This window comes from Mustela erminea, chromosome 1, assembly GCF_009829155.1.
Source record: "Mustela erminea isolate mMusErm1 chromosome 1, mMusErm1.Pri, whole genome shotgun sequence".
Classification (NCBI taxonomy): domain Eukaryota; kingdom Metazoa; phylum Chordata; class Mammalia; order Carnivora; family Mustelidae; genus Mustela; species Mustela erminea.
In genome coordinates this window covers 141,188,009-141,206,541 of record NC_045614.1, presented here as the reverse complement: position 1 = coordinate 141,206,541, position 18,533 = coordinate 141,188,009, and positions in this window count along the sequence as shown.

Here is an 18,533-nt window from a genome sequence, read left to right as displayed (position 1 = left end):
ATATGATAAATGCCAGGTTTTATAAGAAGTTCCTCACTAAAATATAAATGAACACTTTTATATTGCTTTTCTGATAGTCCCTGCACAATTAGGATGAAATTGTGTAGTGCTGAGTATGTGTCCCTGAATTTGAAGCCAGAAAAGGGTTTTGAATTCAGGTAACAAGTATCTATGCTTCTTTCCTACTATTAGGATTAATGATTGTTCTCTTAATTATTTTAGCAACTGACTAGCAGGTTTAACTCTTCAAGGTTCAAATGTACTTCATTAATAGTTATCTCTTAGATAAATGATCCATGAAACATTGACAAGTAATTTTTATAAGTGATAAATCTTGGTTCCACCACTATCAGTTGCTCTAAAGGTTAATGGCAAGCTTGTCATTTCTCTCAGTTTCATTAGGCAGTTATTGTCAGAAAGGTATTTACCAGCACTGACATGTTTACAGAATCAATAGTGGTAATGAGGAGCTGCTTTCTTCTGGAAGTGAAGTAAAATATGGGTGTCATTTTGTTTGTCACAGGCCTGGAATCAATGATCTGCGTCTTCCTGAACTAGCCAGCTATGTCATCAGTCACTCATAGGCAGGCAGAGAATTTGGTAACTGACAGCAAACCACCTAGATTAAGATGATGGACACGTAGGTAAGATTCCAGCAGGTTCCTAGAAAAAAATAAAGTCTTGTGGTCACAAGATAGAAAAAGGGTTAGTTTAAGTAGGGCACGATGAGTGGGGAAAAAAATCAAGTTTTGTCAAACACATGTCACCTCATCTTTATTTTCAAAAATAAATTTAAAAGATAAAGCATTTAACTATGTAGGACAGTGTCTGCATTAAAAGGATTTGGGATTGAAACTAGTTACTTTATTTTTAATTGCTCTGTAAAGCTCCAAATGTTTTCTGGCTTGGCTTTGATTTGCACTAATTTAGGGCCCTCCAGTTCAGTTCAGTGACTTTAAGAACCTGACTCATTAAAAACCTGTAGCTTAAAGGAGTTGATAAACCTCAGCTGGGTAAGCATTTCACCTGCATATTTATGAGCTCAGTACAGATAAGCGTGTTTCCACATTAGGTAATATTAAATCAGTTTCCCATTTAAAAGCAAAAACACAACAAAAAGTGTTGCATTTATAGGCAATTGTCTTGGTTGGTTTGGAACCCTACAGTATCTGAATTCTACCAGAATGCAGGATGGGGACTTCATTTTAGTCACAGCTTGATCCCCAGGATCCCAAAATGTGCCCACCTCAAAGGAGGCACTCAATAAATATTTGTCATAGGAGGAATATCTATCCCCAAATAAACAGATTCTAATACCGAGAATGTATTACATTTTAACAGCATGCTACAATTTGTCTCAAAAGGAGGCAAAATAAGAACACGTATTTGTAAAACAAGTGGGAAGTAGGAAGACAGGTGTTACAAGCTGAGTAAAAATTATGTGTAAAAAGACCTAAGATCTCCAGGGGAATAAAAAGTTGGGTAGAAAAGGAAAAGTTGTCATTGTTTATAATATATTTTAGCTGTTAATAGTCATTCATGATGTAAACAGCAGATTTTGGTCTAACCAAAATTACAATATGACAATTAGAAGAATGGTTAATAGGAAGGATATCTATTTATGGTATAGATTTCCTAGTATCTTCCCAGGGGTGGCATTTTGCCCTGGTACAAGCACTGACAGTGATTATCTTTCAAAATTTACTCTACTTACAGACATACCTCATTTTTTCAGTAATGAGGTGAAAATAAGTTGTTTATTAAAAACAGTGTAAACTAATTTCAAATTTTTTTGAAAAACGATAGAAATTCTTTTTTACATTGATAGCATATAAACAGTAGCATAATCCAGTAATGCATTTGAAATATTTTTAATTATTTCACTCAAAACTGATCAAAGATTCTATTTTTTAGTAGACATATGGGTATTTCAGCTTATTATATGCAGTTAGATTCAAGCATTATGTCAGTAAGAATGTGTCATAACTTGAGCTTTCATGGAAACATCTTTGAGTTTTGAACTGGTCAGGGATTCTAGATGGAGATGACATGAGTTAATTTCTATGACCAAAACAGGGCTAAAAGCAGAGGGAAGAGTTTCCCAAAGAACCTGAGGAAAGGGATTGGTCTTCTGGCCTGACCCAGGGAATTTCACTGGAGCCAGATGTCAGAAATGGAGGTTGTCAAAAGTTTCCTGAGGATTGTGGAGGCTGAGGGGGAGCAAACTTTCTTGCTTGATACCCAGTGACAAAACATGACCTGGAGAGGGAACATTCTCCCAATTCTGCACTCACTGTTCCCATTCCACCAAATCTCCTACTGTCAGCACCTGTGACCTTCCTGGCTGAGCCGTTCTCTGACTGCAGAAGCATTATCTGAAATGCTGGGGGGTTAGCTCCTCCCTCCCTAGAATAGCCCTCAACCAATAAGAGATGAGAGTTGGCAGTAAACTTTGCAGCTTCCTTGTAGCTCAAGTAGGACAGCTGTGAGGTTTATGCTACAGGATTCCAGAGTCCCCCGTGGAGACTGAGCCCCAGTAGCCCACAATGGCAGTTGCTCCTCAGAGCATCCTCTGTTGGCTTCTTTCCTTCCTCTGTCTCACTTCACCCTCTTCCCTTCCTTATCAATGCTTCCTAGAACCTCCCAAAAAGCTACATACTCAATCCTAGTCTGTGGAACTTAAAGTCACCAGCTCTGATTCATGCTACCCTCAGCCACCAGAGGGATCCTCTTGAAACAAAAATCCAAATATGTCTGTCCCTATGCAAAAGTCTTCCAGGGCTCTCTCATTACACACATGATCTGTCCCTCACCTGCTCCTCTGCCTCTTCCCGCGCTGTCACCTTCCTCATCAGTCATTACCCTTCAGCCACAATGGTTTCTCCACAATTTCTCAAATAGCATCACTTACGCCTTTGGGTGCATTATTAAAAAATCCCCGAGTTACATCAATGTAACTACTGCAAGAACACTGTTGAGTGTTGGGATTTCCAGGGCGAGAAAACAACATTCCTCTTTGAACCGAAGGCCAGACCAACTGCAAGAGAGGTGGAAGCAACTGATGGATAAAGATAAATACTTCAGCTTCCCATGGAGAAACCCAGCAGAAGAAGAGCTTGGTTCTGTGGCAAATTAGAATCCTCCCACGCTGTTGGTGGGAATGCAAGCTGGTGCAACCACTCTGGAAAACAGCATGGAGGTTTCTCAAGAAGTTGAAAATAGAGCTACCCTACGACCTAGCAATTGCACTACTGGGTATTTACCCTAAAGACAGAAATGTAGTTATCCAAAGGGGCACATGCACCCGAATGTTTGTAGCAGCAATATCCACAACAGCCAAACTATGGAAAGAACCTAGATGTCCATCAACAGATGCATGGATAAAGAAGAAATGGTGTATACACACACACACTCACACACACACACAATGGAATGCTACGCAGCCATGAAAAGAAATGAAATCTTGCCATTTGCAATGACATGGATGGAACTAGAGGGTATTATGCTGAACAAAATAAGTCAGTCAGAGAAAGACAATCATCATATGATCTCCTTGATATGAGGAATTTGAGAGGCAGGGTGGGGGGGTTGAAGGGAAGAGAAGGAAAAAAATGAAACAAGATGGGATTGGGAGGGAGACAAACCATAAGAGACTCTTAATCTCACAAAACAAAAACTGAAGGTGGCTGGGTTATGGACACTGGGGAGGGTATGTGTTATGGTGACTGCTATGAAGTGTGTAAGACCGACAATTCACAGACCTGTACCCCTGGGGCAAATAATACATTATATGTTAATAAAAAAGAAATGGGCTCCCTGAGGTTGAACCTAAGGTTGATGACAGAGATTTACCATTGAGTCACAGGCAAGGGCAGACAACTGTAGCCTATACCCCATCTCTCTGAGGCTGAGCTGCACCCTGAAATTTGCTCTGGAGCTGCAAAGAATTTAGACTCCCAGAAGACAAAGTGGTTCCAAGGTTTATAAACAATGAAGGGGCTGAAGTATGCAAACACTTTCTCTCAAACTTCTTAATCAGGTAGGTCATTCCTCCCTACTCAAAAGGGTTTGAGAGAGAAGTTTCTAGTATAAGTCTTCTGCTTTCTCTCTCCAGCAGTGAGGAGTGGATACTCCTTTTCCTCCATGGAAACATAGGAAATGGAGAAGAATCCCCTCCCCTTAAAATGTAGGACCCTATTAACTACATTTACAGGATGTCTTCTTTGCAGAAATTCACTATCAAAAATCCCAGACTTCATACTAAAAATAGGTATTTAACAGCTGGTTCATTCTTATTGCTTTTTTAGACAATATAGTTTTTGGTTTTGTTTTTCAAGTTAGCTGCTATAAATGCAGAGCTAAACCTGTGCCCACTTCTAATAAAGCAGACTGGACAATAGGGTAGGTATGTTGGCTAATAACTGTGGCCCAAGATCTTATTTTCCCTACCTTAAATGTCAGTTCCCCTGAAACTCATATGCATTTTTACCTCCTTTTATTCTTATGGTAGTATACGTATCTTTATATGGGCCTCAAATTATTTCCTAAAAAAAGCTTGATTATAAGAGATATTTTTAAAATTATCATCATGATTATCATTTTAGTGGATACATAATATTCGTTTTAATAGGTTTCTAAGCCACTTCTATATTATTTATTTCTTAGACTATTCCCAGTTTTTCACTCTTACATATAACACTGCAATCTTTTTATGCAGATAGCTTTTTTTTTTTTTTAACCATTATTTTCCTAAGAAGAATTCCTGTGTTGAAGAACTGGAGTTAGTGGATATGAACAGTTTTGTGGCTTTTATATATTGTCCACATTGCTATCATAACATATCACAAATCATTACTATGACCATGGATTATTTCACTAGTTTCAACAAAACTTTCCCAAGCTTGGATATAAATGTTAAAAATGTTTACTAGTTTAATAAGTGTAAAATAACACTTCTTTGTGGGCTAAGGAGAGCCTTACTCCAAAATTTTGCTTATTAATTATACTTCCAGTTACATAAAATGAATACTCACATCACTGACTTTATTACCTAGTGTAAGCACTGAGTTCTTTACCTTACACGGTGTGTTATAAAGAAATTGGCTCATGTCATCACGGAGCACTGACAAGTCCTAGGATCTACAGTCAGTAAGCTGGGGGCCCAGGAGAGGCAAAAGTATAGTTTCAGTTCAAGATCAGTAGGCTCCAGATACAGGAAAAGCCAGTGATTCACTTCAATATGGAGGCAGGAAAATACTGATGTCCCAGCTTGAAACCAGTCAAGTTGGGAGGAATTCCCTCTTACTTAGGAGAGGGCCAGCCTTTTTGCCCTATTCAGGCTGGATAGGACCCACACACAAACTGCTTTACTCAGTCTACCATCTCAAATGTTAATCTCATCCTGAAACACCCTTACAAATACACGAAGAATAATGTTTGACTAAATGTCTTGGGAACCTCCTGGCCCAGTCAAATTGATATAAAGTTGATATTGATCTCTTGACTTTTATATTTGCTAAAAAGAATTTTTAATAAAATCTATTAATTTTCCCTTCCAATATTCTTCTGTGTCCAAATGTATTAATATTTCATAATATTTCATTCCTTACAAGAACTGACATTTAATCAATTATGGTTTGGCAGGTTTCTAATCACACACACACACATATACACAGCTATTTATATGTATACATATATACATGCACATTTAACCCTTTCTTAACAACTATAGCCTAAAATATGACTCCTCATTCTTGGAACAGAATCAAATATCATAGAATTAGTTAATTTCTCAGTTCTGATCAGAGAAGTGAGAAAGAACAAGGCAAGAGGTATAAGAGTAGGAATGTCCTTAAAGGCCTTTGTAGACAGCTAGTTCACCAGTTGCCACATCAAACCATTAGTGTTTAGGGACTTTATGTGCTTACAAATGAGAGAAGTACTTCTGCTGTGACCTGTCAGCATTTTTTTTATTTCATGAGTGGGCTCCTGAACAACAGTTTTGAATGATAATTTATAACCAGGGATAGTTAATGTGGCCATGCCACTTGGCTTCAATCACTTGATCAAGATTAATAATTTTTTACTAGGTGATAAAAGAAATATTGACTTCATATATTTTATAGATGTATTTCTAAAGGGAAACAAAAGCTTTTAGTGAGTTGGTAAATTTTTATGCTTGCTTAAAGGTCTTTAATAATAGAAAACATTACCAGTTTATTGAATCCAATATAGAATTAAGAGTTGTCTTTTAGCATTCCCTTAGGATTTACAATATGCTTGGAAGAGCAGAGCAGAACTAAAGAACTATCTATGAATTAAACTCTATGGCCCTTATAGCCCTAACTTTCTAGTCTGTAAGACTTCATTATGTATGTACAATTTTCATTTGTTTTTTTTAAAGATTTTATTTATCTGACAGAGAGAGACACAGCAAAAGAGGGTACACAAGCATGGGGAGTGGGAGAGGGAGAGGCAGGCTTCCCACAGAAGAGGAAGCCTGACGCAGGCTCGATCCCAGACCCTGGGATCATGACCTGAGCCGAAGGCAGATACTTAATGACTGCGCCACCCAGGCACCCCTGTATGATTCATTTATTACGTGGAAGCTTACTTCCTGAATCTGGGACATAAATCTATGACACTAATAGCCACATTGGTCTTTCGTGTTATGGAAATCTCAAAGGAGAGTATTTACCTGGTTTCTTTCATTGATATTGGAGTATCACAGGATTCTTCAATCTGTTATAAAATATTGACTGAATACCTACAACTGTACTCAGAATGAGCATCAAATAGTTTGAGTACCCTGAAGTTAAGGATCACTCCTGGGTTGTTGTTTTTTTTTAATTACAATTTTTATTCGCCTCCAGTATTTGAGGGATAGTCAGGGAGGGAAATGATAATTTTCATATTTGAAGTAACTAAAATAGAAAAATAATAACCTAAGACAGATATAAATATTGGAAATATTATTGGGTTCCTAAATTAAATAATAATCTAAAATCAACAAAATTTAAGAGGAATCTTTAACACCATGCTAATGGTTACAGGTGAAAATGAGGTTGTCAAGTTGACTACACATTACCAGGACAGTATATATTTGGAGTTTATTCATTTGTTCCAACTCTCATTCACCCTGCTTAATACCACAGCCTGGCTTACTACCATAGTTTCATGGAGCAAAGCAAAGCTACATGAAATCATGTGAATTTAAAAAGCATATAAATCAAACCTATATCTATGGCCATGACCTAAAGGTAAACCTTGTAAACAACAGTATTCATTGGTGTGAATGACTAGGAAATAGAAAATAACAACTATTTGAAACGTGTTTCTAAGAGTCTTATCTAAAGCAAACAGCTTAAAGCTATAAGTATTATTCTATACTAACCAAATGCTTATTCAATTTTTTATGTGTAACAGATAGGTTTTACATCAGGGATATGAAAGGTATTTAGAGAATACAGATAGCTATCATAATCTGAAGTACAAGTACATTTTCAACACTTATTCACTGATATGTATTGGTTTGCATTATCAATTATTTCAGGATATTTTGTACAAACTCAAGCCAAAATATAACCATACTGATTTTACCAATGTTTTGCACCTTTCAATCAAAAAACCACTTCCAGTAAATCAATTTGATGTGAGCTTTTTTTTTTCTTTTTTAAGTTCAATTATTGATATCATGAAATACCTTCCTAGTTTAGCCAAGGCAATAGTGGGAATTAATAACATACTAACCCCAGAAATTTGGGGATATCAAAATAAAACTCCAAAAGTCTTATTTGCATGTAGACTCTTAGTCTTTTTGGTTGGAATGGTAAAGAGCAACTTGGAACTAGAAATCAGCCTCCTGGTACGTCAGAACTAATATTCTCAAATAAATGTCTCAGGTTCTGATAAGGAGGAATCAAATGGGATTAGAGGTCATACTAAATAGGCAGGAAAAACTTCAGGGTAGATGACAATCAAGATATACTGGGTCAGGGGCGCCTGGGTGGCTCAGTGGGTTAAGCCGCTGCCTTCGGCTCAGGTCATGATCTCAGGGTCCTGGGATCGAGCCCCGCATCGGGCTCTCTGCTCAGCAGGGAGCCTGCTTCCTCCTCTCTCTCTGCCTGCTTCTCTGCCTACTTGTGATCTGTCTGTCAAATAAATAAATAAAATCTTTAAAAAAAAAAAAAAAAAGATATACTGGGTCAAAGTCAGAGCATCAGTAAAGATACATTTAGTGTTTTTTCCTATGATAGTACCCCTGGGACATGTTCCAAGTGCTTCAAGAGAATTGATCATAAGAACTGAAAAACAAAAATGGCAATATTCCAAATGAGGGTACCAAATAAAGACCTCTCTGCTCAAAGGTTTTTCTATTATTTTAGGTATGTTTAGTCTTCTGCATCAAAGAGATCCAAAAATAATTCAGTGACATCTAAAAAAACAGAAATATATTCCCCTTTAACAGTCCAAGGTGAGCACACCAGACACTGAACAGCTCTACTGCATATGATCATTCAGGAACTCAGGTCCTTCTATCTTGTTTCTCTGGCAATACGTAGGGCAGTGGCTCTCAATGTGGTATATAGACTCCACGGAGATTAGGAGAACTTTACAGGAAATCTATGATGCAAATTTTATATATTATTTGCATAACAATAGCAATAATTTGTATAAATTAGTGATTACTTTGTAATTAATAATTCATGTCAATTAATTAGTTGATAATAATTACTATTACTAGTGCTTTCATACTAATGCTAATAATAAGACATTTCTTGCCTTTTGTTCAGTTCTTACATTAGCTCTAATGGTGTAATAAAAAGTAGTGGCAATAAACTGCACTAGTAATCATTGCATTCTTGACCACCATATACAGACAGTTTAAAAAAAAAAAAAAACTCACATCTACCTTAATTAAGAATTCTCCTGAGAAAGCAGTAAATATTATTAATTTTACTCACTCAGTAAATTAGACCACTCAGTACCTGTTGTCTCTTTTTTTTAAATATTCTTGGTGACAAAATGGGAAGTACACATGCACTTCTGTTGTATTCCAAATAAAATGACTGTCTCATTTAAAAAAAAAAAAAAACTTGACTTGCAAGATAAAGTACCCACTTTTTTCATGGAATGGCATTTCATTGAAAGAAGGGTTGACAAACCATGTTATCCATACTTGGATATCTGTCAACACCTTCTTGAAAATGAGCAAAGTCAGTCTATCATTTTAAGTAAAACAACTGACAGCATTTGTTGCCAACAATAAAATGTTAGTTTTTAAGCAAAAATTATAATTTTGGAAAATTCATATCCATTATTGTAACTGTACTCATTTCTCACTATTTAAAAACTTTTCTGATGAAATTGGAAGCGATATTAATAAATGTCATAATTTTTTATATTATCTAATGAAAAATGTCAACATCTAGAGAGCTACCTAATTCAGTGAAGCAATATTTTCCAAATGATTACATTATAAATCCATTTTATAACATCATGCAGGGACATGACATACACTAAATGTATAAGATAAGACTAATGAATTTTAACATAAAGTATGAAAAGTTCATTGACATGGTTTTGGATTCTACAATCTAACTTTTAACAAATTACCACTGTTGAGCTTTGGTGGAAATTAAAAAGAGAATATTCACAATTACCCTAAAAGATTATAAAGCATGGTTTTCTTTTCTAAATGCATTAATGTATTATTTGCAAGAGCCACGACTGTCTCACATACTTTAACTAAAATAACCTTTACAATGGATAGAGTTTATAAGCAGACATGAAAACACAGATTCTTCCTACCAAGTCAGACACTAGAGAAGCTTGCATCATATCAAAAACCAATGAGGTACTATATCTTAGCTAACCAAATTTAAATTAAAAAAAAAAACTGAAAAAAAAGGTTTGATGGAGGCATAATACTCTATCCCCAGGGGTACAGGTCTGTGAATCACCAGGTTTACACACTTCACAGCACTCACCAAAGCACATACCCTCCCCAATGTCCATAATCCCATCAGAAAGGATGAATACCCAACTTTTGTAGCAACATGGACGGGACTGGAAGAGATTATGCTGAGTGAAATAAGTCAAGCAGAGAGAGTCAATTATCATATGGTTTCACTTATTTGTGGAGCATAACAAATAGCATGGAGGACATGGGGACTTAGAGTGGAGAAGGGAGTTGGGGGAAATTGGAAGGGGAGGTGAACCATGAGAGACTATGGACTCTGAAAAACAATCTGAGGGTTTTGAAGGGACAGGGGGTGGGAGGTTGGGGTACCAGGTGGTGGGTATTATAGAGGGCACGGATTGCATGGAGCACGGGGTGTTGTGCAAAAATAATGAATACTGTTATGCTGGAAATTAAAAAAAAATAATAATAAAAAAAAATTGCATATACAAAAAAAAAAAGAAAAAAAAAAGGTTTGAAAACATTTTTTAAAAATAAAAAATATTTTAAGAGATAAAAGAAACTTGCAAAAATATTTTAAAAAGTCATTCTTCTCAGAGCACCTGGTGCTCAGTCAGTTATGCCTCTGACTTTCTCTGACTCTTGATTTCTGCTCAGGTCACAATCTCAGGGTCGTGGAATCGCACCCCACCATGTTGGGCTGGCACTCAGCAGGGAGTCTGCTTGTCTCCCTCTCCCTGTGCCTGTTCTCTCTCTCAAACAAATGGTCTTTTTAAAAAAAGTTTACTCTTCTCAAGCTATTTTGAAAAATATGGTTCTTTTCATAAAAAAGTATATTTCATATTAAATTTTAATAGGTTTATTATGGTTATTTTAAAATGAACTATAAATAAATTTTACTCACTTTCAATTTCTAATATGGTAAATACCAGTAGCTATAACCTACAGAAACAAAACTTCTAGAGTCCTTAATAATTTGTAAAATGTAATGTGACTGTGAAACCTAAATGTTTGAGAATTACTGCCTTAGGACATGTTCTCATCTAATTGAAGCGGGGCCCATATTCAAGCTCATAGAAAGCAGAAAAAGCATGGAGAAGAGCTCGTGCAAGGCCAGTACTGGAACTGGCACATTTCCCCCAGGCTCACATTCCAACAGTGAGAGCTAGCCATCAAGGCACATGTGACTCCAAAGAGGCCCAACAATGTAATCCTCAGCTGGCAGCCATGTGCCAATTACAATTCTAAAAACTGTGGAAGAACTGGGGAATAGATTTTGGTGAGCAACTAGTAACCTCAACAGCATCACCTAAGTAAGAAAGCACTAGTAACCATTTACAAAAATGTGCAGTGGGATGGATTTGGCCTCTGGGCTGTACTTTACTGACCACTGCTAAAGGTAGACTGAGGTAAGTTAAAGATATATACCATAAACTCTAAAGCAGCCAGTGAAATAACAAAACAAAGAGTTATAGCTAATGAACAAAGAAGATAAAAGGAATCATTAAAAATTAATTAATTAATCCTAAATAAGACAGAATAACAAATGTGGAACAAAGAAAAGATAGAAAAAGAAGAAAACATAGCAAAAGGACAGATGTTAACCTATCTATTGAAAACCAAATATTAATAATCACATGAATGTAAATGATCTCAACACCCCAATCAAAACGTAGAGATTATCAGATTGAATAAAATTATTTGCTGCTTATGAGGGGCACACTTTCAATATCAAGACTCAAATAGGTTCGCCAAAAAAAAAAAAAAAAAAAAAAAAGACTCAAATAGGTTAAAGTAAAGGAATAAAAAAGATATACCATGCTACCACTAATAAAAAGAAAGAGTGTCTATATGAATATCAGAAAAGGAGATTCCAGAACAAAGAATATTATTTAGGTAAAGAAGGCTATTTCATAATGACACTAGAGTCAATATATAAATAGTCACATGCAAAACTAAGAAATAGGACCCCTATCTCTACCTGCCACTCACAAAAAATAACTCAAAACAGATTAGATTTAAATATGAGACCTAAAATCATAAAACTTCTAAAAGAAAAGATAGGGGAAAACTCCCTGACATTGGTCTTGGCAATAATTTTTTTGCTATAACACCAAAAGTATAAGTAACAAAAGCAATTATAAACAAATGGGTAATCCTGCCTTATAGAATACTTTCTCCCCTACAATTTCCTGGAAGATTTTGTGGAGAATTAGTATTATTCTTCCCTTGCATTTTTGGCAAAAGTCACCAATGAAGACATACAGGCAACTACTCTAAGAAAGCTTCCAAATGACATATTCAATGTCTTTAATGGATATAAGGCTATTCAGGTTACCTGCTTCCTCTTCTTTTTTAATCAAAACATAAATGGCAAATAAAATTGTATATAGTTAAAGTATACAATATGATGAGTTGATATATATACACACTTGCAGTTTAGTAAGAGAGTAGGTCTTAAGCATTTCTACCAAATTAAATAAATAAATAAGAGGTAAGTACCTGGGGTGATTGAGGTGTTAATTAACTTGATTGTAGTAATCATTTTACAATGTATAACAGAAAAGAATACTACTGGGACCCCTCAGTGGCTCAGTTGGTTAACCATCTGCCTTCAGCTCAGGCCATGATCTCAGGGTCCTGGGATGGAAATCCCCATTGAATTCTGCATGAGGCTCCCTGCTTAGTGGGAGTCTTCTTCTTCCTCTCTCTCTGCCCCCCCATCTTTTCTCACTCTCTTTCTCAAATAAATAAAATCTTTTTTTAAAAAAAAAGGAAAGAATACTATAGACCGATATTCCTCATGAATATAAATACAAAATGCTAAATGACATTTTAACAGATCTTATCCAACAATATATTTTTAAAAATAACATACTGTAACCAAGTGAGATATAAGGTTAATTCACAACTCAAAAACCAAACAATGCAATTTACCATATTACCAAACTAAAAAATAAACCATATGATCATATCAATAGATGAATAAAAAAGCTTCAAAAGAAAAAAATTCAGTATCACTTAAAAACTCTGGGGAAACTAGTAATAAAAAAGAATTTCCTCACTGAAAAAGGAAAGTATGAAAAACATACAGCTAACATCATAGTTAATGGGGAAAGACCAAATGACCCTAACATCAGGAACAAGACAAGATTGTCTACTCTTACCTCTTCTACTGAACATTATACTGGAGGTTCTGGCCATTGAATAAGGTTTTTCTTTAAAAAGTAAATAAAAGACGTCCACGCTGGAAAGGAAAAGGGAAAATTGTCGTTATTCATAGAAAATCCAATGAATTCTAAGGCAAAACTACTAGAACTAATAAGTGATGTTAGCAAGGTTACAGGATAAAAGATCAGCATATTAAAATTAATTTTATTTATATAAATTAACAAAGAACAAGTAGAAATTAAAATTTTATAAAATCTCCTTTCTAATAGAAACAAAGAACAGGAACAACTTAAAAATGTATCTGACTAGGGGCGCCTGGGTGGCTCAGTGAGTTAAGCCTCTGCCTTCAGCTCAAGTTTCAATCTCAGGGTCCTGGGATCGAGCCCCGCATCGGGCTCTCTGCTCAGCAGGGAACCTGCTTCCCCCCTCACTCTGCCTGCCTCTCTGTCTTCCTGTGATCTCTCTCTGTCAAATAAATAAATAAAATATTTTTAAAAATTATCTGACTAAAGATGTATAAGACCTGTACACCAAAAACTGCAAAACACTGCTGGGAGAAATTAAAGAAAACCAAAATAGAGATACGTTGCTGGTAATAGAAAAATTCAGTTTTAAGACGTCAATTCTCCCTGAGTCAACCTATTTGAAAGCAATCCTCATCCAAATCCCAGCACACATTTTTTGTAGCAATAGAAAACTTCTTGTAAAATTTATATGGAAATGTAAAGAATCTAGAATAGTCTAAAACAACTTTGAAAAAGAACAGTTAGGGCATTAACACTATTTTATTCCAAGGCTTATTGTGAAGGTACAGTAATCAAGACAATATGGTACTAGAATCAAAAGAAACAGAATAGAACAAACTTCAGAAGTAGATCTGTACCCATTGGACAACAGTTTTTAACAAAGTACAAAGACAATTCAGTTGGGAAAAAGAAATCGACTCTATAATAGATTTTATAAATAGACTTTATTAACTGTTACTAGAATAATTATATATTCATATACAAAAAAAACTGAACTTCCCTCCCCCCCCTTATACCATATATAAAATTAAGCTAAAATGCTATATAGACTACAGGGTAAACTTAAAAGCATGAAACTTCCAGAAGAAAATCTTTGTTATCTAAAGTTGGGCAAAAATTTCTTAAATATGACTTTAAAATCAAGACTGTATTAGAGAAAAATTAATAAGTGGACTTCAGTGAAATTAAAACTTCTATTTTTCAAAATAAATCATTAGGAAAATTAAAGGACAGGACATATACTGGGAGAAAAAAATTGTAAAGTATATATCTGCACAAATGACTTGAATCAGTAATAAAAAATTCCCAAAACTCATTAATAAAAAATTCAAAAATGAAAATGTGTAAATTTGAACAGACACTTCACCAAAGATGTATGGATAGTAAATAAACACATGAAAAGATGTTCTGCATCATTACCTAATGGGGGAGGAAAGCATATTGAAACCAAAATGAGATACCACTACACATCTAAAAGAATACCTGCACTTTAAAATAATTATTAGTGAGGATAGGAAGAAACTGGAGCTCTCATACACTGCTAGTAAGAATGCAAATGGTACAACTATTTTGGAAAATAGTTCATCCATTTGCTGAAAAAGTTAAATATACACCCTACTAAACGATCTTGCCATTTCACTCCTAGGTGTCTACCCAAGAGAAAAGAAGGAAATGTTCATATAAAGACTTGAACAGCAATGTTCAGAGCAGCTTTTCGTGTAATGACCAAAAACTGGAACAATGGTCCAAATGGCCATAAATGGGTAATGACTATGCACATTTTGCCAAACCCATACATGGAATAAAAAGGAACAAAGCATTGATACATGCCATAACATCGATGAATTTCCTACGAATGCCCTGTGAGAGAAGTCAGATTAAAAAAACACATCAATAAGAAAAAAGAGTAAGTACTGCATGGTTCCATTTAAGTATGCACACTCATTTACAGTAACAGAAAGCAGACCAGTGATTGCCTGAGCATAAGGACAGAGGTGTCGTAGGCAGACACAAGAGGGAAAACTTACATTAGGGCCCAAGGAAACTTTGGGGGATGATGGATGCGTTCACTCTTTAGATTGCAGTGATTATGTCATGGTTGCAGACATAGGTCAAAAAATGACTGAACCAGCGGCCCCTGAGTGGCTAGGTGTTAAGAGGCTGCTTCAACTCAGGTCATGATCCCAGAATCCTGGGATCAAGCCCCACATCGGGCTCCCTGCTCTGCAGGAAGCCTGCTTCTTCCTCTCCCACTCCCCTGCTTGTGTTCCCTTTCTCACTGGGTCTCTCTCTTTCAAATAAATAAATGAAACCTTTAAAAAAAAAAAAAAAAAAGGCCAAACTGTACACTTTAAATCTGTGCTGTATATTCTATTTGTGTTTTAATTACACCTCAATAAAGCTTTTTCTTTTAATCCACAGAAAAAGTTCACAGCAGGGGTGCATTTTCCCAACACTGCGAATCTATTCCGCCAGTGCTTCTGCATTTCAGCTTTCGTTTTCTTCTCACTTTTCCCACTGATTTATTTCAAAAGATGGTTAAAGTCCAAATCCATTAAAAAAATTTTTATTACCAACTCATAGTCATAGAATATGTTCCCAAGAAAATAAATATTCAGCAAGTTTGCCTTACTGTCTCTGTCTTTGCCTTGCTGAAGTTAGTCTGGCTGTGTCTGTATGCTTACGGTCAAATCACACGGACATAAAAGATATAATCAGCTTTTTTGGCTTTTGTTACTAAAATAGCCCATCAAATATGACACTTAGAATATGAAACATTTGGTTTGACCAAGGCAAGAGAAACCAACCAAACTGAACAATTTTGTCTAATTTTAAGGTCATATCTATAAAATTAAAATCATATTAATTGTTATTTTATGGGAATAAATGGGACCATTTTCTTTTTCCATTAACTTTATGATGATAAGGATTCTCTAACTTATAGAAACTCCCTCTAACAACCAGTACATTATTGAGCTCTCAGGAATAATAATAAAATTGTAAAGCAATACTAATTATGGTATACGTTTTATAGTCTTTTACAATTTACAACATGCTTTCATACGGTTTATCAAGTTAGAAATGAGTGATGGCTCTATAACATGGTTTGAGCTTTGGGGCAGAGGGGAGCATCACTTGAAACACAATTCATTTCTCTCTCGGCCACTCGTATCAACTGTTGCCAATATGCAAGTCTTTTATTCCAAAGTCTTTGTAAATAAGATCTAATTGACTAGAAAATGTCAGTCAAAACATGCAACATAGCTTATGGCAACATTAGAAAACAAAATCATCAAATTCCTTTCCTCTCAAATAAACTTTTTATTTTAGAATAGTTTCAGATTTACAGAAAAGTTACAAAGATAATATGGAGAATTACCACCTCCCTACCTCACACCTACTTTTTCCTATTGTTAGTGTATTAGTGTCATACATTAGTCCCAACTAATAAACCACTATGAATACATTCACTAGACAGTGTTTGCCAGGTTTCTTTACTGTTTACTGGATATTTTATATATTAAGTTATAATTCCATATTATGTCACTTACTTATGCTCAGACTGTTCCAGCTTTGGCTACTGGGGGTTCTTTCAGTTTGGCTTTTGTGGCTCCTTGACATACTATCCCCACACCATGGTTCTGGATTTCTGAACACTCTTTTTCTTTCTGGGATTATAAAATACTCTGGGTTTTTCTTACATGTTCATTGCCCCCACCCTAGAATCTGCCATTTCTTCCAAAGAGCCACGATTCCTATTGGAAAATGGTGTTAGGGAACAAAAATCATTTTTTTTTCTTTTTTTTTTTGTTTCTTTTTTTTTTATTATTAATTTTTTATTTTTTATAAACATATATTTTTATCCCCAGGGGTACAGGTCTGTGAATCACCAGGTTTACACACTTCACAGCACTCACCAAAGCACATACCCTCCCCAATGTCCATAATCCCACCCCCTTCTCCCAAACCCCCTCCCCCCAGCAACCCTCAGTTTGTTTTGTGAGATTAAGAGTCACTTATGGTTTGTCTCCCTCCCAATCCCATCTTGTTTCATTTATTCTTCTCCTACCCACTTAAGCCCCCATATTTTTTATGATACAAAATTTTTGTCGTATCTTGCTAGTGGTATTTCCAAATATGCACTGGAACGAATGCAATAGTTGTCTCACCATGCTCTAGAGGCCTTAACACAAACTGAAATAAGGAAGGACTTTTCTGGGGAGATACAGGATACAGGCTTCTAATTTATGAAATGAAAGTCATTGGGATAAAAAGTACAAGCATAGGGAATATACCCAATGCAGCTGTGATAAGGTTATATGGCCATGGATCGTGGCTACACTTCTGGTGAACAGAGCATAATGAACAGACTTGTTGAATCACTATGTTGTATACCTAAAACTAATGTAATAATGTGTGCCAACTACACTTTAATTTAAAAAAAAAAAAACAGACCAACATGAAAAAAAGGAATAAATTTTCTGGAATTCAATGACGGCTTTATATCATAATCCATACTGTGGTCTCTCATAATCATTTCTCTTTATCCTTTGAAGTCCTTGAGTGGTTTATAATTAAATCATGTTGAATAACAAAATTCTTTTCTATAAATTACCTAAGTTACTTTTAAGTTTAAACTTCTAAGCTCAGTTTTTCATTTGGCTTTGTAACTAGAAGTTCTGTTACCCGTGGCGCCCCCCCCCCCCACTTTTATTATCTGTCCTCCTGATGCTCTGATATCTGAGGTTGGTTTTAATCATGGAGTTTAAATATGAAAACATAGATTAAAAAGACTAATGCAATCTCAATAATAAATACACTTTACCTTTAAGTTCTTTTAAAACTACACTGCCTCTCACAAAAAAAAAAAAAGACAAAAAGTTCTGCACAGATACAAATTGTCCCAAGGGCCTCCTATTACATACATTTAAGTGTGAATTATAGTAAAACTCCAAAGGGTAATGTTTCCATCAATTGGAGGTAGAAAATTCTGAACATTTATCTTGAGAACAATGTTCTAAAATATGTAGGTATAATCTGAAGTTATAAAACTGTCTTTAGGACTCCGGAAGATGGCTGAGTTGGCTAAGCAACTGCCTTTGGCTCAGGTCATAATCCTGGAGTCCCAGGATCGAGTCCCAAATCAGACTCCATGCTAAGTGGGGAGTCTGCTTCTCCCTCTGACCTCTCTCCTCTCATGTTCTCTCTCGATAATAAATAAATTAAGTCTTTTAAAAATAAGTAAATAAAACTGTCTTTAACAGGGTGCCTGGGTAGCTCAGTCAGTTGAACATCTGACTCTTGATTTCAGCTCAGGTCATGATCTTAGGGTTGTAAGACTCAGCCCCAAGTCAGGCTTAGCACTCAGCAGAGTCTGCTTAAAATTCTTTCTCCTTCTCCTCCCCACACACAGG